General features: G+C 35.7%; 1 long non-coding RNA gene across 2 annotated transcripts in view; it reads right to left on the bottom strand.

Moving 5' to 3' along the window:
• Positions 1-8212: 8212 nt before the first annotated feature.
• Positions 8213-22483, bottom strand: part of LOC106034861 (uncharacterized) — a 116726-nt gene continuing 102455 nt past the window's right edge. The window contains exons 3-4 of one of the 2 annotated variants that reach the window (XR_010829476.1): positions 16323-16414; positions 8213-8665 (exon numbers count right to left, since the gene is read on the bottom strand). This is a non-coding gene — a long non-coding RNA (uncharacterized lncRNA). Of the gene's footprint in view, positions 8666-15495; positions 16177-16322; positions 16415-22483 lie in introns of those variants that run through there. The other variant, XR_010829477.1, reaches the window with a different exon arrangement.

Raw genomic sequence — 22483 nt, 5'->3', positions numbered from 1 at the left:
AAAAGAGCACACCATTTGCCTTGAGAGTCGGATTAAGTAAAATGGGTCTTAAATGTTGTTAAATTTGGGAATGTTTCAAAAGAGAGTATGCAGGAGCTAGTCTATTGAGTAACTGAAACCTCTGTGCATGAGTTTCATAAAGCAAAAATTATATCATACAAAGATGTTGATAAATACATGTGGTAATAAAATTTCAGTTGAATTTTCTTCATTGTAGAAGAGCTACAACTGATATATTCTTTTATATTCCTTTTTGGTTTGCTGGCATTACTTTTTAAAAGTGATTTCAATCTGCATAGTCATAGCAAAATCAAATGAGACTGTTCAGTTTCCAGGAATTTTCTTTAAAAACAGTAAGCTGTGAATAATGGTGTTTGCATCTACAGTGGTGCTAGCAGATACCAAGTAATTATATACAAACACCTAAAAGGTAATGTTTATGCAATGTAAAAATGTTACTGGATAAACAGAACGCTCTTCCTACAAAATTATTCATGTCTTTTGTTTTCTTTGAGGGTTGATAGGTAGCAGGGGAGGGAGAAATGCTACTAAAAATTCTGCTGCTTCCTATCTGAATATAATTTACTCTTATTAAGCCATTCCAAAATTACACTAATTTATCATAAGCAGAAGTCATCCCTGCATGTATATTATTCCAGAGAGCTTGTAATTCCATATACGTCTGGAGCATGTATTTTCGTTCTTGAATAATTAAACATCCTAACTCTTTGATTGGAGAAAACAGTATCATAAAGGGAAGGGAAGAAGGGGAACAGGCTTTTCTAAAACCAAGAAGACTACTAATTGGCAAAGGAAAATGTAAGGCTGTTCAGAATCGTAAATGTTAAAAGTATTTAGACATAGGATTTGGGATTTGAATATTTTATTCTGCTTAATCAAAACCGTATTTTTTCTAGCTATCTGGGGATTTGTTCCTGACATGACAGTCTTGAGCCTGCTGAATGGTACATATGTCCATATATAATAAAAAAACACATTATATAAATCCCAATGCAGAATGTGAATACTTAATTCAAAAGAACCATTGCTATCACCTGCATAATAAGTATCAGTCTATAGTAAAATCCCTGATGCCTTTTTTTTTTTTTTTTTAAATCAAGGAAATGCAATCTGAACATCATGTCAGAACTAATGGCAACACACTCATATTATTAGTTTTAAGATCAGCTGCAAGCCTTAAGCAATGCAATTCTACTCAGCTCTCCATTATCTGTTTTTTTGTTTTGTTTTTTTTTTTAGTCCCCCCCCCAGGACTCCTGGACCCTGGAGGGAGGAGAAAGAGTCTGGGAAGTGGAGATCTCCCCCCTGGTTGATGAGGGAGTGGTTCGGGAGCGTCTGAGTGGGATCAATGCATGCAAATCCATGGGTGCCAATGGGATGCATCCACGTGTGCTGAGGGAGTTAGTGGAGGTGATTGCCGAACCACTCTCTATCATCTCTGAAAGTTCCTCGAGAACAGGAGAGGTGCCTGAAGACTGGAGGATATCCAATGTCACTCCAGTCTTCAAGAAGGGCAAGAAGGAGGATCTGGGAAACTACAGGCCAGTCAGTCTCACCTCTGTCCCTGGAAAGGTGTCGGAACAGCTTGTTCTGGATGCCATCTCCAAGCAATTGGAAGAAGGTTATGAGAAGTAGTCAGCATGGATTCACCAAGGGGAAACCGTGCTCGACCAACCTCGTAGCCTTCTATGAAGGCATCACCAGCTGGGTAGACAGGAGGAGAGCAGTGGATGTCATCTACCTTGACTTCAGCAAGGCTTTCGATACTGTCTCCCACGACATCCTGCTAACAAAGCTGAGAAAGTGTGGGATAGACAAGTGGACAGTAAGGTGGGTTGAGAACTGGCTGACTGGCCGAGCTCAGAGGGTGGTGATAAGTGGCACAGAGTCTAGCTGGAGACCTGTGACTAGTGGTGTTCCCCAGGGGTCGGTGCTGGGGCCAGTCCTGTTCAACATCTTAATCGACAACCTTGATGAGGGAAGAGTGTCCACCCTCAGCAAGTACGCCGATGATACAAAGCTGGGAGGAGTGGCCAACATGCCAGAAGTCTGTGCTGCCATGCAGCAAGACTTGGACAGGCTGGAGAGCTGAGCAGGAAGTAACCAAATGAGATTTAACAAGAGCAAGTGTAGAGTCCTGCACCTGGGAAGGAACAACCACATGTATGAATACAGGCTGGGGAATGACCTGCTGGAGAGGAGCTGTGTGGAGAAGGACCTGGGGGTCCTGGTGGATGACAGGTTGGCCATGAGCCAGCAGTGCGCCCTGGTGGCCAAGAGGGCCAATGGGATCCTGGCGTGCATTAAAAGGAACGTGGCCAGCAGGTCAAGGGAGGTGATCCTCCCCCTCTACTCTGCCCTGGTCAGGCCTCACCTGGAGTACTGTGTCCAGTTCTGGGCTCCCCGGTACAAACAAAGACAGGGATCTCCTGGAAAGAGTCCAGCGGAAGGCCACAAAGATGATTTGAGGCCTGTAGCATCTTCCCTGTGAGGAAAGGCTGAGAGACCTGGGTCTGTTCAGCCTCGGGAAGAGAAGACTGAGAGGGGATCTTAATGTTAACAAATATCTTAAGTGTGGGAGACAGTGGGATTTGGCCGACCTCTTTTCAGTGGTTTGTTGGAACAGGGTAAGGGGCAATGGCCACAAAATGGAGCACAGGAAGTTCCGCACCACCATGCGAAAGAACTTCTTCACGGTGAGCGTGATGGAGCACTGGAACAGGCTGCCCAGGGAGGTTGTGGAGTCTCCTTCTCTGGAGATATTTAAGGCCTGTCTGGACAACTACCTGGGCAACCTGCTCTAGGGAACCTGCTTTGGCAGGGGGGTTGGACCCGATGATCTCTTGAGGTCCCTTCCAACCCCTACAATTCTGTGATTCTGTGATATCTATATAATGGTTCTGCTGTAACTGCTCAAAGATCATCCATTTTAATGGCTGAGTTGATAACTAACAAAAGGATCCTTTTATATCATACTTTGGATGAGAAGGTGCAGAAGAATTGCTGGAGTTAGATATCATTTTAACATCAAATTAGGAAGGCAAGGGAGAAGGGTAGATCATGGACCATCCAGAAACAAACAACCAAACAGGCTGAGCACTGAAACTGTTGCTACCCTTATTCCATTTTGCTGATATAGTTGTTGCAGGAAAAGGGTAGTACCTGCTCCATTTTTTTTTTTTTATATTCTCACATGGAAGCACTAGCTACATGTGCATGTCAAATATACAAACAATTTTGAATTTCTAGACAAGGCATGCACATTGTCAAAAATGACATACTTAAGTAGATAGAATAAATGCAGAAATAAGGAAACAATGACATTTATCTGTGAAATACATATGCTACCTTGCTTGGAGGAAACAAGTAGGAAAAAGTATTTTTTTTCTGAAAAAATGAAAAGCAGTAATAGTGAAAGAAAATGAAATAACAGTAGACAAGAAACTGGACATGAATTTCCCATAAAATACATCAAAGAAAAATTGGCTGCTATATTTCTTATGTACTTATAAAGTTATCTTTAAAGCACACCTTCATTCAGTACAGAATTTTCTGCCCATTTATTGTCTTTCCTAATTTTACCTTACACAAATACAATTTACTGTAATGTTATCCTCTAAGAATGGAGATCTTCATGGAATATGTACAAATCTAGGTAAATAACTGAAGATTTGGGGATTTTTGCTTTGTAAGAAAATTTTCACTTCTTTCATCTCTATCTTTGAGTATTCTGCTATCTTCTTCTGCTATATTCTAGACTTTGAAGGGTTATTTGAAAATCTTAGTTTCCCCATCACTTTTCTCTTCACTAACAAGAGGCTATTTTTTTCATCTGATATCCCAGAAAGCCCTTGGCTCTTGTAAAATCTCAATACAAACCCATACTGCCTTTGAATAATGGCACCATTATGTAAGATTATTTATTCAGCAATGAATTTGGATATCAAGAATACAGTCTTATGATCATGATGATTAATAAAATTGTAAAGGGGTAAATGTAATTTGTACTTGAACAAATATTACCTTGCCTGCACTATTTGATGAGCCCTGTTAATAAGATATAAAGCAGCCAATTTTCCCAGACTGGCTTTAAGTGAAAGGTACCCTTTCATCCACTTTTGTAAATTTGTGTCTGTAATCTTTCCCTCTACTTTTTTTCATTTCATGAAATAAATATATGGCTAGAAGGAGGGCGGAAAAAAAAAAGTGCCTATCCTGAAAGGCATTTCTACCGTAATAAGACCACACTAATCAGTGGAATGAATTAACATTTATTCTTAAAACAGGCAATGGCTCAGGAAAAGAATTACAAATGTTTGATCAAATCACATTGCTCATAGCACTTTATAAAGGCATATTCATATGCATAACCATGAAAAGTTTATACTTTTACATTACAATCTGGGAAAGAAATGGCACAGTTGTTCATTATTATTTTGTAGATTTATTCTGTTGGCAATGCATTTTGGAAGAGTTAACTAGCTGACAGATATTTGGCCTATAAAAAATGAAAAATATCCCTTACCTCCTTGCATGCATAGCTTTTGTGAATGCACTGAATTCTATTGAATAAGGACTGATGGTTTTCAGGATTCCATTTGTGTCCTAAATTGCTAAAAATCAGTCTTAATTTCAAAAATGCTACTTCATGCCATTTAAATCCTGCTGTATATCCACAAACTGGAAACCTTTATAGATTTTCTGTTCTAGGTTATGCACACACTTTTCTGAAATGTAATTTGTCCTCCACCCAAAACAGATGAGTACAGACCAACATGTGAGGCCTCCTTAAACTACAAGAGATTTCATTCATGTTATTTCAACTGTCCCAGTATAGACTGAAACTAAACCTCAAATTCAGTATCATTTACTGAGAAGAAAACTTTTATCTGAACCAAAATTCCAGATTTACAAAGAAAAAGATGCCTGCTTTAACTTTTAGTTCCTGCAAAAATGTCTGCAATTTGAAGTTCAGGTTTAATGACAGATTATAATTACAGTTCAACTTTAAATCATTTGGTCACAAGCCATACAAAGAGCCATTCTGAAGGTTTTATTTATGACATAGCTAAAGAACACTTCTTTTTAAGCTATTCTCAGGACTTCAGGAAAGAAATTCAATTCATGACTCCAAAATCCCTCCAAATGAAGGAAATCAAAGTCACAATTCTAATTGCAACTCTTCATTAAGTTGTCAGACAGCATTATTAGTACTGTTGAACTTGGTAGGTTTTTTTGTTTGTTGTTTTTTGGTTTTTTTTTTTAGGAAAGATGTCTTCCTTTTTTTCTTCCATCCACAAGTTCCTCCATTCCCAACTCCATTCCCAGTACCTTCTATGCAATTCTCTTAGTCTGCACTTATACTGCAGCCTTGCTGCTTATTGTATCACTAACCTCCTCTGTGTCTGGAGCATCAACAGCTCATCAATCCCCACCTCCCTCCCCTCTTGAGAGAAGGCTCCAGGCTGACTCAGAAGAAAGCAGTCAGGACAAGTAATAACAGGCAGCCTGCCTCCTACCTACGTCCACCAGTGCCTGTTTCAGCATAATATACCATACAACACCTTGGCAGAATTAAATAAACAAAACATAACCCCAACCACACTCACCAGCCTTTCATGCAGGTTTGTGTCAGGCCTTCCCAGCACTCATCAGCCAGAAAAATTAGTATTATTTCAGAATTCTATTTTACAAGTCGGAAAGAGTATGCTGAGTAACAATCCAACAGAAGGACCCAGACTTCCCTGTTCTTCACTGCTAAATACAAAGGAAGAATCTGAATTATCTCACTGGGTTGGGCATCTCTATTAAACATCTTGCAGAGCGCATCCAAAAGTTCTTTTCAAATGACTATGAAGCTAATCACTATAGCATGCATTTCACTGCAATCTGTTGCCTTAATCAGTTTCTTCTCCTAAAAACGCTTAAATATTATTTTAAGCACCTGGGTCTCAGTTATTCCATCTGTCTCAACACATTCATTTGTGTGAAAACAAAGTTACATCTAAATCACCTAAAAGATTGTATGATGCTATGTCCTAGGTGAAGAACCAAAGCGTACGTAAAGTGCCTGGCTTCCACAAGAAATGTCATTCAAAGCCAGGGAATTCACTTTAAAAGCATCATGGTAGATGGAATGAACAGCCCAACATCGGTAAAAAACTTGTTCCTTCTTCTTTCAACACATGAGACTAATATAGATTTTGCATAAAATATTTTTAGAGCTTTTAAAGAGGATAGTTTGTACTGGAAGATGTCATATTTGAGCTTGTTTGTCATCATGGCAATAAAACCCAGAAGAAAAAAGAAAAAAAAAGAAAGACATACAATTAAAAATTCAAAGACATAGACATACAAATAAAAATTCCTACTGTAGGGAAGGAATAAAGAGAAGATTGTTGCTGTTATTCTTGGATGTGCTTACATTCAGTGCTGTTAAGCCGTCATGTAAAGAATCCAGTCTGCAGTCTTCATGTTTTCAGCTATTTATCTACAAATCATGAAAAAGCTTTGTTATCAGAAAAGCTGAAGAGAGAACAAATCTCCCTCAAATATGTTCCTAAATACTCCATGAGTTGTAAACCCGAGGCAGGTGTGGTCCTATATATAAATGGGGAGAGATCAAAGAGCTCTGACGCACTGCTGGATCAAAGCTCCTTCTTCACACCTTTCTTTCCAGGTAACATCCCAAAGGCAAAAATGCTCATGGACTTCAGCATGATGAACACCACAGCAAGGTGTTAGAACCAGCCCTTTTTCCATCAAATGAAATCTGTAAAAATCTTATGTAATTTCTGAGAATTATTAAATTATTTCAGTTTAATAATAGGGGAGCTACAGCATATATCACTGATATGCCTTTGGCTTAAACTAACACAACTTCAGACCATAGGACATATAGTAAAAATAATAATTCCAGAAAATACAAGGCCCTACAAAAAAGACAACCCAGGCCATTCACAAAAACTGATACCATGCCCATACAATACTAGCCATACAGTTTGCAGTGCTGTTTCCACATTTCATTGGAAGTATTCTATCATTTAGTCATTATGCGTATTTTTTCCTTCTGTTCCAAGGGAGCCATGAGATCTGCTCATCAATTTATTCTATCTGATTATTTAGGACTGGAACCTTTACCATATATCCTGCATGTAATTACAACCCTTAGGAATATGCTCATTTTAATTGGTATAGTCTTAACACTAAAAATAAAACTAGAGTAAATTTCAAAAAAGTTTCATCTTATTTTATATTTCAGGACTGGCATTTTATACTTCTAGATATGCGTGGATTTACTTTTATCTTTATGCAGGCTACAAATATTATTTTCTGTATTTAAGTGTCATAGTTCTACTTGCATGTCAAGTATCTTATACTTAAATATTGAACCCCATTCTTTTATGGTTTTCCTTAGTTCCAAGATAGATTTTGAAAACTTTGACATGCACAATAAAATCCTATCCACATATAGGAAAATTTTGTTTGACTATAGTTGTACAATGACGCCACTATAGGCAACTTTACAGGTTACGTATCTGCAATAGATTTGGGTAAGTAATGAAATTTAAGAACAGTTAGGCGTATTAAAGCTGTCTTGATGTATCTGACCGGTAATACCTTTGTAGGGAAACTTCTATGCCACATGGACCAGTTGACAGAGCATTTTTTCATAGATGTTTAACCTCTGAGCAAGCCAAATATTCACTACAAAAACAATCACCATGTCTGACTAACAGAAAAATTCCCTCATTCTTTCCCTTCAAGGCAGCTGTTGTCTTTCATAAAAGAAGCAGCAGCTGTAGCTGGAAAGATTCTTCATAGCCTGAAGAACTGAAGATGATAGCCTGATATTGTTTCTCTACTTCATTTGCACCTCTCCCAGCAGGTGTTATCTCCTTTTCATTTCTAACTTTAGAGATTCTCTACAATTTCTGGCAGTCAGACCCAAGCATGCTCACACACAAGTTCTTCTCTTTACTGCCCTTCAGAAATTCATTTTTTTCCCCAACTGTCCTTTCTGCCAATCCCCAGTCCCAAAACTTACCAAATCTGTAACTTTGCATTATGAAAAAGAAAAAATAGTGTGTATGTAAAAAGAACAGAAAAGCTCTATAATTCTCCCTGTTTTCATAAGAAATGCAATACTGCAAACACATAATACAAAGGAATGAGCTCTGCGTTGCCAAGTTATTATATATTTTATTGTTAAATCTACTCACAATGGCAGTCTGACGTGAAAGAAGTGAGATAATAAGTTGTGTTTTTTTTTTTTTAATGTTATATATTATATTGAAGTTTGCTATAAATGGCAAAACAAACTATATTATTCACAGTATAATTACTACATTTTTCTGTGTACATACAAATATGACTGGGACAAAACTAAATCAATAAGCCTGTGCTGAACATCCAGATAACCTTTTGAGCAAATAAACCATAGCTGCATATTTTTTTGATCCCAAAATACTCTTCACAAAAGATACTAGAACGTAGTGTATCACTTCAGCTTGGCCATTGCTTGTCCACAAAGAACATCTTCAATTCCCATGTTACTTCTTTAGAAAAGGTTGGTTTTGTTGCATTTTTGGAAGACTTATTCCAGAATCATTGAAGCAACTAAATTCCAAACCACTTGACAATTCTGTCAATAGAAAGAAGATACTTTATATTTTTCTGTACATATATTTATTGCCGTATACTGGATAAACTACATTTCTGAGATTAACCTTGGGTACTAAATGCTAACATCTATATCATACGATGGCAGAAAACACTGCAAAATACCTTGGAGTTTATTTAGATATTTTACTGCCCTGGAATTCATACAAGTTCCTCATATAATTTCTTCTCATTTATAATTTAAGATTCCTGGTTAACAAACAAAATACAATTGAGCTTTGTGGGTAGCATGGTTTTTAGACTGACTGATTTTAAGTACTCGTTCCCCTACTAAGTCATTTCAGTTACAGAGCAAATTTATCTCTTTTCAAAGCAACCCACTATTAAAATAAACAACAACAAAAACTAGACCAAATAGCTACATATGCTTTGCAAAGATTTTCCTTACTTAAGGTGACTGCATTTCACGAGAGAAACTTACAATGCAAAAAGAGACACATGGCTGTCAAACCACCAGCAACTTGAGTGCCACACTAATATTCTTACAGGTTATAAAGATAATCAAAAGATTTTAGCGATTGGTAAAATGCGTAACAAGTGACTTTCTCAATCAGTCCATCTTTCAGCTGCTATTGTTTCTTCTCTAGACATATTATCCCATTTATACATTGGGATATAATGCCTGAGGATTTTTTACAGTTGGAAGTTCATTTACCCCTTAACTAATTACATAATTGGATGCAAAAGTGAATTGTAAACCTGAAACATATTGAAATGTTCTTAGTAGAATAGAGCTATTTTCAGTTCCTTTTGTTCAATACAAGTCATAAGAAAAATGCTTCATTCTCTTAGGATATGGTAAAGCTAACTGAAGAGCTAGTCTTTTCTGAACACTGTTTTGTGGCTTCCCTCTCACCTCCCGCTCAAAAAGTAAACTTTATCCCAGAGGAATAATCTGGAATCCTTCAACCTTTTTTTAATCACAGTTCTTACTCTGTTCTTTGTCACTGTCATATCCACAAGGTCAGCAGTATTATGTTTTTTACCTAAACTGTGTGTACCTTCATCTATTTACAAGGCTTCGCAGTGCTTAAACCACTCTATTATGAAACTGCAGCTTTGGGGAAAAATTATGAATATGCTAAAGCTCATCACAGTGCCTGTTCAGCAATGAATTATGTTTCTTTTCTTTGGGGACTTCCTTGTAAAAACAATAGCTCTGGGTATTGCTCCTACTGAAGAGTTCATCATATGCTTGTCTTTGATTTCTTGTTTTCCATCTTTTGTTATCTACAAAAGGCAAAGCAAATTTTTATTCTAACTGATTTCTCTGTTTTGTCAGAAAGGTTGATTCACTTGAGGCAAAAACAGACAAAGTTTGGTTGTCTTTTTCCACTGTAGAAGCCTGCTGAAGTCAAAGTCTGAAGCAGATTTATTTATTTATTTTTGTAAAGCTTCTACAAGTCCTGGTTTCTGAGTGCATAAATTCAGGTTTCAAACTGTACTCTTGTGTTTTTTTGGAAAAAAAAAATATATATATATATATACCTTCAAAAAATTCTAAGTGACTCAACAATTAAATTTCTAAAGGTCTAAAGAGCAAACTGCGGGCATATTTAATTAACAAGATGTTTAGTAAATTTTCTGAATTAAATTTTAAAAGAACTTTACTGCCCCAGTCTAGGCCAAAGCAATCAAAAGGAATCTGATACCAAAGACATTACTGTATCCTCTTCTCAATGAAACAGCTTCACTAAGTAGCACTGCGCTCATTTATATAGGCTTAACACTCAGTGAAACAGAAAGATTTCAAACTTTAGACTCAGAACCAGACCATTACTGGCAGGCTAAATCATTTAAAGACAGATCATAAACCCTTTACATATATTGATGAGAAGCAGTCCTAGCTTGTTAAATATTTAATATCTTAAAGAATTAAATGAATGGGAGAAAAAAACGGGAAAAAATAGGAAAGGTAAGGGGAAGGATGAGGTTAGAAGAAAAAGATTAGGGTGATAAATAGAAAATCATGAAGAAAAGACTGACAATGAGGTGATAAACACTGAAACATAGAAAGAATGACCAGAACATTGAAGAACAGAGATGATATCATTTATGCAAAGCAAGAATATGAGGCAGAAGTAATGAGATTAAAATATTGTATTTCACCAGAATTCAGCATAGTATCATAAATCAAAGAATGAAGCAGAATCAGAAATTAAGCATATCGAAAAGATTCATGCAGAATGCAAAGTTTTCTCATACTCTTAAATAAAATTTTCATACATTCATATAAAGCATAAATAAAAATAAAGGAATATAGGAGCCCAAAACCTAATTATTATGTCTTTGCATCAGAATTGCTATTATATCAGTTTCATAAAGGCAAATGGTATCCAAATGCAGACAGCACTTTGATTTAACTGAGTATACACAACATGAAGAGATTTGTCATTCTAGGTGATCTCAACTGTCTTTTGAGTATCAGACTTTGCTTTTAATTAATCTTTGAAAAATCAAAAAATATAATGTCAGAACTATACTTGACTATTCAGTGTTTAAAACATTTATTAATTTATTGATCCACACTATATTTACACCTCTGCTTTCAAACTAAAGAATCGTTAAACTTTTATGTGAAAAACAGTTCATTTCTCTGACAATGTCTATTGCCTAATCTTTCCCTTACTAATTGCACTTTTTTCCCCTAATGCTGTATTGGGTTTACATGGCAAGGTTTTGGCAGCAGGGGGCTGTAGGGGTGGCCTGCGTGAGTAGAGCCCAGCGTCTTCTCCATGTCAGATCAGAGCCAGCTCCAGACGGCTCCAAAAGGGACCCGCTGCTGGCCAGAGCTGAGCCAGGGAGCAACGCTGGTTGGGCCACTGGGAGAGCAGATTTAAGGAAAACCTGCTGGGATTTAAAGAAAAGAGCAGCTGAGAGAGCAAGGAGTGAGAACCATCCCTGCAGACACCAAGGTCAGTGCAGAAGGAGGGCAGGAGGTGCTCCAGGCATGCAGCAGAAGTTCCCCTGCGGCCTGTGGAGAGGCCCCTGGTGGAGCAGGCTGTCCCCCTGCAGCCCATGGGTCCCACACGGAGCAGATCTCCACACTGCAGCCGGTGGAGGAGCCCCCGGTGGAGCAGGTGGATGTGGCCTGGAGGAGGCTGCAGCCCATGGAGAGCCCCCGCAGGAGCAGGCCCCGGGCCGGAGCTGCAGCCCGTGGAGAGGAGCCCACGCAGGAGCAGGGGGTCTACGGGGAGCTGCTGCCTGTGGGGGACCGAGGTTGAAGCAGTGTGCTCCTGATGGATGGACCCTGTGGTACGGACCTGTGTTTGGAGCATTTCTTGAAGAGTTGCTCCCTGTGGGAAGCCCACACAGTATCAGTTCACAAAGGACGACAACCCATAGGAGGGACCCCGCGTGGAGCGGGAGCAGAGTGTGAAACCCATCAGTGTGAAACCATCACAGATGCAAACAGAAACTGGTTTTGATTTGTCATCCAACACTTCCATTAGTATTCATAATACTCTATTTGCGTTTTTCATCACTGCTAACAGTGAAAAAAAGATTTTGGACTACAGTCTATGGCGGTTTCTCTATTTCTTTTCTAAGTAATAAAAGCCATCAACATGCAAAGTTGGACTTTTTTTATCTGTGAACTTTAAAATGAAGTTAATAAAACTGAATTTCACCTGTTATTTGGTTTACCCAGAGGTGGTATCACCTCTTTCTATAAGATTGTTTCAACTCTAAATTTTAGATCATTTATGAATATATTCAACTTCAAGATTTCCTTTGCAACACGCAGATCTCCTTCATCTCTTGTGGAAAGGGACCACATGTTATTACCATCTTTATCACCTATCTATAGTTTTATATCATGTTATTCATAAAAAAAAAAGCTACAGTGAAATATGCTCTCTTGTGGAAAAGAGGTTGAGGATAAGAGAAAACTACAAGGCTTGCTGCGTAAAACTAATTGAAAAAAATCATATACCTATTATTAAACAGTATTATCCATATCTAACTGACTTCCAACGGCAGTATCAGATTTGTGATTCACAATTTGCTGACTCCTCCCAAACAGATTATTACACATTTGGTCAAAGAGGTTATTCTTTACTAGAATTTCTATTTATCCTGTGCAGTATCGGTATTTATCCTGTATCAGTCTTACCAAGTACAATCTACTGTCACTGTTTTATTAATATTCACAATTTTGTTCTAAAATCTTCTTAAATTCACATGAGATCTTCCTCAGTTAGAATTATCTCTCTGCTCTGAAAATGTTTTGAAACTCGTTGTGGTAAACAATGACCAAAGAGATGTATCAATTCTACCATGGTCTTAAATGCCTTTTTGCACCACGGTCATACTTTTCTGTCTAGAATGTGTTTGAAGAAACCTCTATTTTTAGCTTTTATGCCTCTAACAGCATACTCTTCAGTGTGCCCCATACCACCCCCAACATGATCATACATCTTTTGGAAGTTTGTGTCTTTCTTACTTCTTTTGTTTAGACATGACACCTACATTTTGAAGAGTATCTATTTTGTTACATTCCTCCTAAGAATACATTTTGCTGTCCCAGAATGGCTCTCTAATTAAGTGCTTTGTGCTTTTGAAAAAATTTTGCCTTTTCATCACAGTTAGGTAACATTTACCCACACTGGAGTTTATTAAAAAGTGCCTGTGTTTTTATTTGCATAGCTTCCCTGTACTTCCATAACCATTTGTAACAGCTGACATACTCTTGATCAATAACAGTTGTACCCTCTTCTTACATATGTACAGATTTTAAATCCATTAGAAAAGAAGCAGCATAAGTATACAGTTTACCTTTTGCCCCTTTTATAGTATCACTCCTGTACAACCTTCTCTGTCATTCCTATGTAACTTGTACAACTCTAGTATCGCAGAAGGTTGAATGGTGCAGAACTATTCCCAAATCACAAAAGTATGTGATTACTACAGGAGAAAATCCAAACCCCAAAGACACAACATAAACCTAGTACCTGAATAAGTCATTTCTACTACCAGGTCTGTAGAGTCAGAAGACAGCATCTGCTTTTTCTTTTCACTTTTTTGGTTTCTTATTCAGATCCTGAATGACTATGAGAAACATAACAATTGTCTTCCTCATCTTTACCCAAATGTTTATACTATATACTTAAATTCTTGATGTTAAGCAAAACTTGTATAAAAAAAGAAAAAATAGAATGTAAGCATTTTTCCACTGTAAAAGCAATGGTTTTGTAAATATGAAATTATTATTTTACTGTTTTATAAAGTTTCTTAAATTATTATTAGATTATGTGCCATAACTTCAGTTTGGATTTATTTCTCAAAGTGTTGAAGAGCAGGGGTGGGTTTTTTCCTAATGATCTATTCTTATATCCTCAACTTTAAGGTATTTCATCTGCGTTCCTATGACAGCTAACATAATAATTCAGAGTTCAAATTCAAATATTTTACTTAAAGCATTTAAGGAAATATAAAGTATACTTAAATACTCACAACTCCCCCAGTAATACACTTAACTCAGAGTGTAAGAGAAAGCTATCAATTACACAACATTATAAGCTTACCAGCAAGTCTGGGGTCTTAATGTCAATATTACAGAAAAACTGAATGCATGAGTTACTATTGTGAGATAAACACAATTTGGGTAGGTCTTTGCATGCTGTCTCCTAATGAAAATTCAATAGGTTGTCTACCCATTTCAAGATGGGTGATATGCACGATATTACATTGAATACCCTATTAAAAGAAGTCATGTTACAAAGAGCTGTTCTTGACAAACTTCCCACACACAATGGAATTTCACAAATCCTCAAAGTGCCAAGATATTGAGAGCAATGGTAAAATGCTCATCAAATTACCTGTACACTTTTGTTCTCATTCCGAGCCCTCGTGGCTACAGAAACTACCTGTTCTCTGCCCTCTGATTTGTACCAGAGCAAACGTAACCTATTAGGAATACATTATAGCATTATGATGTGTTAAAAAGATTGTCTTGTTTTCTGATGATAGCAGATAAACAGCCAGGCTGCTAGGCCCAAAGAAGTGCTTAGGTTGAGAAAGGGCTCCAGCACAGATGAGGAATAAAATTGAACTTAATAGCAGCTGCAGAGCTTTTTTATAGAGTACCAGTTCTGGTAAACACATGGAATTCTTTACCTTAGTCAGAGAAATGTTTTAGCCTAATGTTTTTATGAAACTCTTTTCATTTTTAAAAAAAGGTTTACAGAATTCATCTCTCTCCAGGACATCCTGCTTAAAACAGACATCCTCTGTGAAATTTAGTGGTTTCACTGGCAGAGAGCCATTTGTTTATGAGCTTTTTATCCATCTATATACAGATGGATTTACTGTAAAACATATTTGCTTTGGTCCTTTAAGAAAAAGCCAATATTCTATGAAAGACACAGACTAAAACATGCTCCCTGGTGTGGATGTGATGTAAGTATTACAGGCTTGATTAAAAACCACATTTAAACCCCGAAATAAAAACACACTGGTACAAACTAAAGCTGAGTTATCTCAGAAATTCTAGCAAATCATTTTAAAAATCAAAAAAGTGAAAAATTTCATGCGTATGCAACACTGAAGACAGCAAATGATACAGATTTGAGAGTACAACCACTCCAAAACGTGAGTCAGTAGGTGACAGCTGAACACCACTGCAGGTTACATTGAACTCAGACATCCAACTTTCTTTGTCTGAATTTTGAGCTGAATCCCACTCCAATTTCATTTAGCTTCAGGTATCACTGAACCTTAGCTTTAACAAACTTAATTATTAAATTACAGAGAGAACATTGTCTGGTGCCATTTACTGCAACTTATTGTCAATCATATTTTGACTGGTGTTTAAAAACAGGACAGAAAATACACAAGGACTTAGTGATTTGGAGCCACCTTGAAAATTACTAATAGAAGCTTTATTCCCTTGTTTCAGTAAGATTTCCACTGCTTTCTGTTATTGAAGAAACAGTTAAAAATACTAATATTTCATGTTAATTGAGAACTGACCAATATTGTTTAAAGTATCAAAACTGAGACCACAATACCTTGGACAAGAGACATAAAATTCCAATATTAAAATATTTGTTTGGGTTTTGAATAAAATAACATGGCAATAACTCCACAGTAGGAACAGACTGGTCAATCTTACCTACTGTACTTATAGATTAATGTTGCCAGTTTGCTGTGGAGTGCCTGTCACTCAAAAGCCTGACCTTATGTGAGCGATGACACAACATGTGGTTTATAACAGTTTTACTGAAACTTTGCTACTGAATGTATCCTTGTTGTTTTAAGCCTTACTGCTATGACTGTGTTTATGACATTTTTTCTGTGTTGCTGGCCTAAATGCACAGCAATCATTCTTTTTTTTTTCAGTCAAAAAATACATAGCGTGAGTAGTGCAAAATAAAACTGGATGTGGATGAGATTAACAAGCAGATCCAATGATGTCACATGTCAAAACTTCCTTCTTTTATTCCACGGAGTAAATAAATATAGATCCTTCCCCTTAAAAAAAAAAAAAAAAAAAAAAGGAAAGAAAAGAAAGAAAAAAGGAATTTATAGAACATACTGTATCTCCACCAATGCAATTCAACCAGCAGAAAAGAAATATAATGCAAGGAAGCACTACCACAGTCTTGCTGCTTGCTTACCACATTATTTATCTTGATTTCCTTTTGTAGTTGCTGGGACATGATCCTTACATATCAGCTTGCTGTTAAATCCAGTGTATTTCCAGGCATATCTGTGAAAAAGAACAATATGTACTGTTTGCTGTTGTGTTTTTTTGTTTCTTTTGTGAAATACCAATGAATTATAGTGCAATAACAACAATATAACTAAGAATTAAGAAAATCTGGATCCCACTTCAAAACCTGACAGATTTCCACCACATTTCTAACCACAGACCATCTTTGCCCAAATCCTATGTGCCTTTGTATCGACCCAGTTCTCATCTCAGACGCATATGAGTGCCCAAGGAAGTTACCTATGTCTAAGTACAAATTACTGATATGTTGAACAAGATGTGAAAGTGAGGAGCAAGAGAACTGTGTTTTATTTTTGAAATTTATATTCACTTATTTAAACTGGCTACGCTGCTCTTTTCTATCTCCACTTCAAAAACAACCTTAATGACATTTTTCATATTAGAAAGCTATTATTGAGATGACCAAAAAAATTTTTTATTTAAAAGGGAAAAAAACAACAACAACAAAAAACAATCAGCCTCACATCAATTCAACACAACTTTTTCTTGCACCAATAAATATAAAAAAAAATAAAAGAAAAATGTACGCAGAGCAGTAGTATTTCTTTGTGGCAAATATTTTATGTGTGTGTTTAACGACATGTAAGAAATACTCTCTTGATAAATGAACAGGTTCTTATTGCTCATTAGGTGTAGTAACATAATACCAGAATAATATTGGACTATACTGTACTAGCTTTTATGCTTCCTTTAAGCTTAAAATCAAACAGTGCAATTTGGAGGGTTTTCTTAGTTCAGTTCTTCACAGCTTTTTTAAAACTAATGAATATTAGGCAGAAACAAACTTGTAATATTCCTAGTTGAATGTGAGAATTACTTCATATGACAGCCACTGGAAAATACATGGCCATCCATGAAAGTTAAATAAGACAGGACACATCTTACTATGCAACATCAAAGAATACAATCAGAGTTCAGAAAAATGCCAGCCTTACATCCTCCAGAAGATATTAGAATACGATAGCTATATTAAAAGGATATGCAGAAATATAACTTTCTCAGTGTACATTGTCTTTTCTGATATCTTATTTGGGGAAAAAAAAGAAAAAAAAAAAGACTACTTTCTAGTGCAAGAGTTGCCTTTTTAACACTCCAGCAAACTCTTGATTTCCTTTTACATGAAGCTTATTACGTCATCTTCATTTCACCTTTTCTTTTCAAGGTAACTGACTTGTATCTCATCTGTACTGAAATCAAAAGCTTTAAGAATGGCAAAAATGATGCTGGGATCAGGAGATAGTTTGAGATTTCCAGAATCAAAATTACGTCAAATGCGAAAGAGAAATCTACAACATCTTAGTAGATTAACCTGTAAAACATGTTACATCAAAAATCTTGTACTAAAGGATACTATATTTCAAAGTCAAGCACTCAAGCCTTCAAGAATGTTACCAGTATACTTGCTTAATTTGTTCCCACTGCAAGCACATTTTTTTATAGTCTTTAATACCTGACTAGATGACAGTTTGTGGTGTTTTTGTTTGTTTTCCAAGATTCCTGCCTTGTTCAGTGCACTGAAAGTTTCTTTATACCTTCCACATTAAATGTAATGTGTAAAGGTCTTATTTGAAGTATTTTACTTCACAGAAAACAAACAAACAAAAGAGTAATTTCTGGGTACTTGTGTTGCTTTCTTATTACATCATGAGAAATTTTCATTTAGAATACATATATTTTTACGTATATTCACATATTTTTTTAGAATCCTGAAAGAAAATATAATAATAATAAAAGAATATTAATAGTATTAACCTTGTATGCTCAAAAGATTCACAGGGTGACAAATATCTGATAATTCCAGTAGCAGACGAAATCCAATGAAAACATCAGTCAATAATTCAGTAGGGACAGAAAACCAGAAAACCTATGACAGACTATACAAAATTTTTGAAGCACTTAGTATCTTTTTTCTTTTATTTTAGTTATGAAAAAGATTCATTAGATGACTACAAATTAATATTATCAACACAGCTGAGAAACTTCTTCCCCCTGATGATCAGCTGAGGTTTTACGTTGCTCAGGTAAGGGACGGATAGTTTTTTCACAATGAATTTCTAATTCTACCCTCTCTTTTTTCCCTATGTGGCTGGGGAAGCAAATCAGTCAACAAACAGAAGTAGAAGAGCTTAGAGGCATAGATTGGGCCTTTAAAGATACAGGAATTTGATCAGCGCTCATCTAACATCAGAGAGATACTGCCAGCTGAAAGGAGCTCCTCTGAAGACATACTTGGTCACCAGTATTTGTAGTAGTCAAAAAAAAAGTATTTCTCCAGATTATTCTACACTCCTTCAGACTTTTTATTAGCATAGACAGCATGGACATGTGCCTCAGAGAATGAAAGAAAGACTGAAAATTTGGACTACAGTTCAAAACATGACAGTAAAAAGCTGGAAAGGTCTGGGCAAAGGCTGGAACAGAAGGACAGGACAAAAGCTTTGCGAAAGGAGGATAGATATTTAAAAATATTGCAAAACCAGATCTTCCATTTGGGGAAGCTGTGACTATGGGCTTGAATCTGGAATATGCCTCATTCACTGATTACAGGATCTATGTTTAAAAATACTCTCTATTGCATAAGTCCTATTTGTGACTGAATCTAACTTACAAACATACAGAACAGAAGACTGATGCAACAGACAGGAATAAAGAGGTAAACACATACAATAGAATAGTGAAGGAATAGTGTAGATACTGTTTAGTTTAAAGAAAATTCTCTCAAAACAGCTGGAAGCCATAAAAAATAGTAAAAAAAAAAAATGCACTGCAAACCTATGGAGATTGTCTTAGAGCTGTTAACAGCTAAGTTTTAGAACAAACAAGAGAAACAGAAAAAGACAAATATATCAAGGAAAGGACACAAGAAATTATAAACCACTCAGTTTAACAATTTAACAGCCTTCCAGTAGGAAACTACTGAAGTAATAAAACTTCATGATTTGGGAAGAAATAGTATATTTCAAATAACATTTTGATCTTGTCTTGTGAGAATCTTACATGGACTTTACAGTGATATATTTTAAATGAAAATTCTTAAAAGCTCAGCACAGAATTAGTTATGAAAACAGTCAAAAACATTGATCAATATTCTTTGTTATATTCTTTTGTCTTGGAGGGTTGTGTCCACTAGAGTTCTGCCAGTGGGGGTCTTGTCACTACTACTATTCAAAGTATTAAAGAAAAGAATAAAGGAGTAGCAAAAATTTGCTTTTGCAGATGGACTTCACAGATCCACTTCATGGGTTTAGAAAGAAAGGATCAAAATTCATTACTATCTGAAAGACTGGATGTTGTTTTAAAGTAAGATGCAACTGTATGTAGAAGAAAGAGTAATCAGTAGTGAAGCCGATAGTATTTTTGAAAAAAAAAAAAAAGTTTGTAATGATTTACTGAAACTTAATATGAATCAAAATAATGAACAAAATCATATTTGCATACACAAAACGTAGTATCATAGACCAAATGTCTCAACAGTTATCTTTCATGAAAGATATGGCAAGACCAGAGAGGACAGACCACTGGAACAGACTGTAACATACTCAAAGTTTTTATTCTGTAATTATCTCCATTTTAAAGAGGGAAGTTTGAGAAATAGGATTCCACAAGAAGAAATGGGTACATCATACGAATGCCAGATTTAAATCTCAGTCCCACAGAGAGGGGGATCATCTTCAAAGCAGACTTGTTCAAATAAGTCATCTACAGAAACCTATCATGTCATGTCAGTTAATAACAGCTTAGTTTCAGTGAATGTTTTCACGCTACCTCATGTAAAACTTAACTAACTTTAACTAATTTTCAAAAATTAACTAGGAAAACAGAATATGAAATTGGAGAGGATTTTACATTCTTTTTTGCACCTGCAGACTTTTATACCATGATAGAATGAGAATTTTTATTTACTTATTTTACTGTGAGGGTGACAGAGCACTGGGACAAGTTGCCCAGAAAAGTTGTGGAGTCTCTTTCTTTGGAGATATTCAAAACCCACCTGGATGTGATCCTGTGTACGTGCTCTAGTTGACCCTGATTGAGCAGGGGTTTGGGACTACGTGATCCCCAGAGGTGAATCCCCAGAGGTGATCCCCTAGCAACCTCAACCATTTCGTGACTCTATGGTATTTTCATGACACAAGAAAAAAAGCACCACAGCAACATCTTCCAAAGAATTTCAATTTTCTGTTTTACAATTTGCTAAAGGACTCATCTCCCTAAAGTTCAGCAAAAGACTAAGTTACAAATAAAACATGGTTTTGTTGGAGAAACTGTTACATAATCTTAATGGAAAGTTTATGGCCAAACAACTCCTTGCAAACATGCCATTTCAGGAGCTAAAACCTGGCTACATTTGCATAATGTTCAGACTGATTAATCTCTGATGTAAGGATGAGCAAACTTAATAAAAGTAATATTGGGTGTCCAAGATTGGAGAGGAGAAGAACAAGAGAAAGAAAATTAAATGTCAATACTTGTTCATCAAATCATTATGAAAAAATTCAGCGGTACACTTTCACAGTATCTGGTAGCTATTTAAAAGCATTTTAATCAGATTTTAATGCAGCATATTGAATCAGTTTGTAATCCTTCTCCAAAATACTTCTCTATGCACCACTAAAGAGTTAAATACAATAAAGTAAGATGTATGCAATAGTTCCTCTGATTGACTTGCCTTGCTATTCTGTCTATCTTCAGATATGGCTAATTTGATAACAAAAATGCATTAAAAAAGGTCATTCAAGCAATATCTAATTTCATCTCATAGCTATTTTAACTGCTATTTAATGAAACAAAATACATTTTCCTAGGTGAATTTCCTAACACCAAACATGGTTTCTAAGTGATCTATTTCTACATGCAACCTCCAGAAAAATTTTTTGATCATTCCTTCAGAGTATTAAATTTCAAAAACACAGAACTCAGTAGTTCCCAAATGTATTTTTCAGAAGATAACATTTTAAAACTGTTTGTCTTATTTTTTTTCCACAATTAAGCTGTAGGAATCTGGGAAGATCTGAGGGTTTTATGTTAATGTGGAAGGCCAAATGAAATTCATGATTTATCTTTGTTCTATCTAATGTAATGTGGCTTTTTTTCCTTTTTCCCAAATCCAGAGCATTAGTTTTAATTACTCAGAAAAGTGAATCATTGTTATGACTGATAACATATAAACATTGTATTAATTTATTTTCACTGTCCCAAAAAAGCTTTCTACACCTATTAACAGAAATTTATTCTTACAATTATAGGGTTTATTCAGTTCTTACTGAATTGTTGTTTTTCCTCTCATTAAGTAAAAAGATAGAGAAGATAGATTATGCGAGTTCGTAGGTTTTGCTAACCAAGGTTAGGAAATGTTTAGTGCTCTAATAACTATTTATATTTATGATTCATTCATTTCTAAAGATTTATTTTTGAGTAGGAATAATTAAGAGTCACATATTAAAAAAAAAAAAAAAAAAAAAAAGCTTCCAAATTAGGAAATCTTTTTCCTGTGCAAAAATAAAATATAATTTCCTATTTACTATCCAAAAATAAATAAATAAAATAAGGAAAAAAAAAACACCAGAAGGGATGTTCTGAAACGTCTTGGTTTAATTACTTTATAAAATCTGAAAATTTAACGATAAATTTAATCTCAAGTGTGTAAGTGCATTGCAAATCTTAATAAAATATTTCATCTGGTCTAGACAGAAAAGGTGCTCATTTTTCAAATCAGACCAACCATGTAGAAAAAAAAAAAAAAAAAAGAAAAGAAAATTATTTATATAAAGAGGAAGATGAAAACCAGAAAATATTTAATAGATATCAACAGAATTACCCTTGCTTTACAGTCATGTAAGAGAAAAAGTACAATAATTAGTTCAACCTGGAAGATAATTCAACATTTAATTCAATAATGTTTACTCATGCATAGTTAGCATAAACCTCTGAGTTATTTTGGGTTCCTGAAACATTCATGTTGAAGCGCGGAGTTCTTTTAGAAATCACTTTCCACTAATAAAGCAACTTAGTAAAGTAATGATGAAAGCACTGTCACAACACAAT

Source organism: Anser cygnoides, chromosome 2, assembly GCF_040182565.1.
Source record: "Anser cygnoides isolate HZ-2024a breed goose chromosome 2, Taihu_goose_T2T_genome, whole genome shotgun sequence".
NCBI lineage: Eukaryota > Metazoa > Chordata > Aves > Anseriformes > Anatidae > Anser > Anser cygnoides.
Note: the sequence above shows the minus strand (reverse complement) of the source record. Positions and strands in the feature narration are given on the sequence as shown.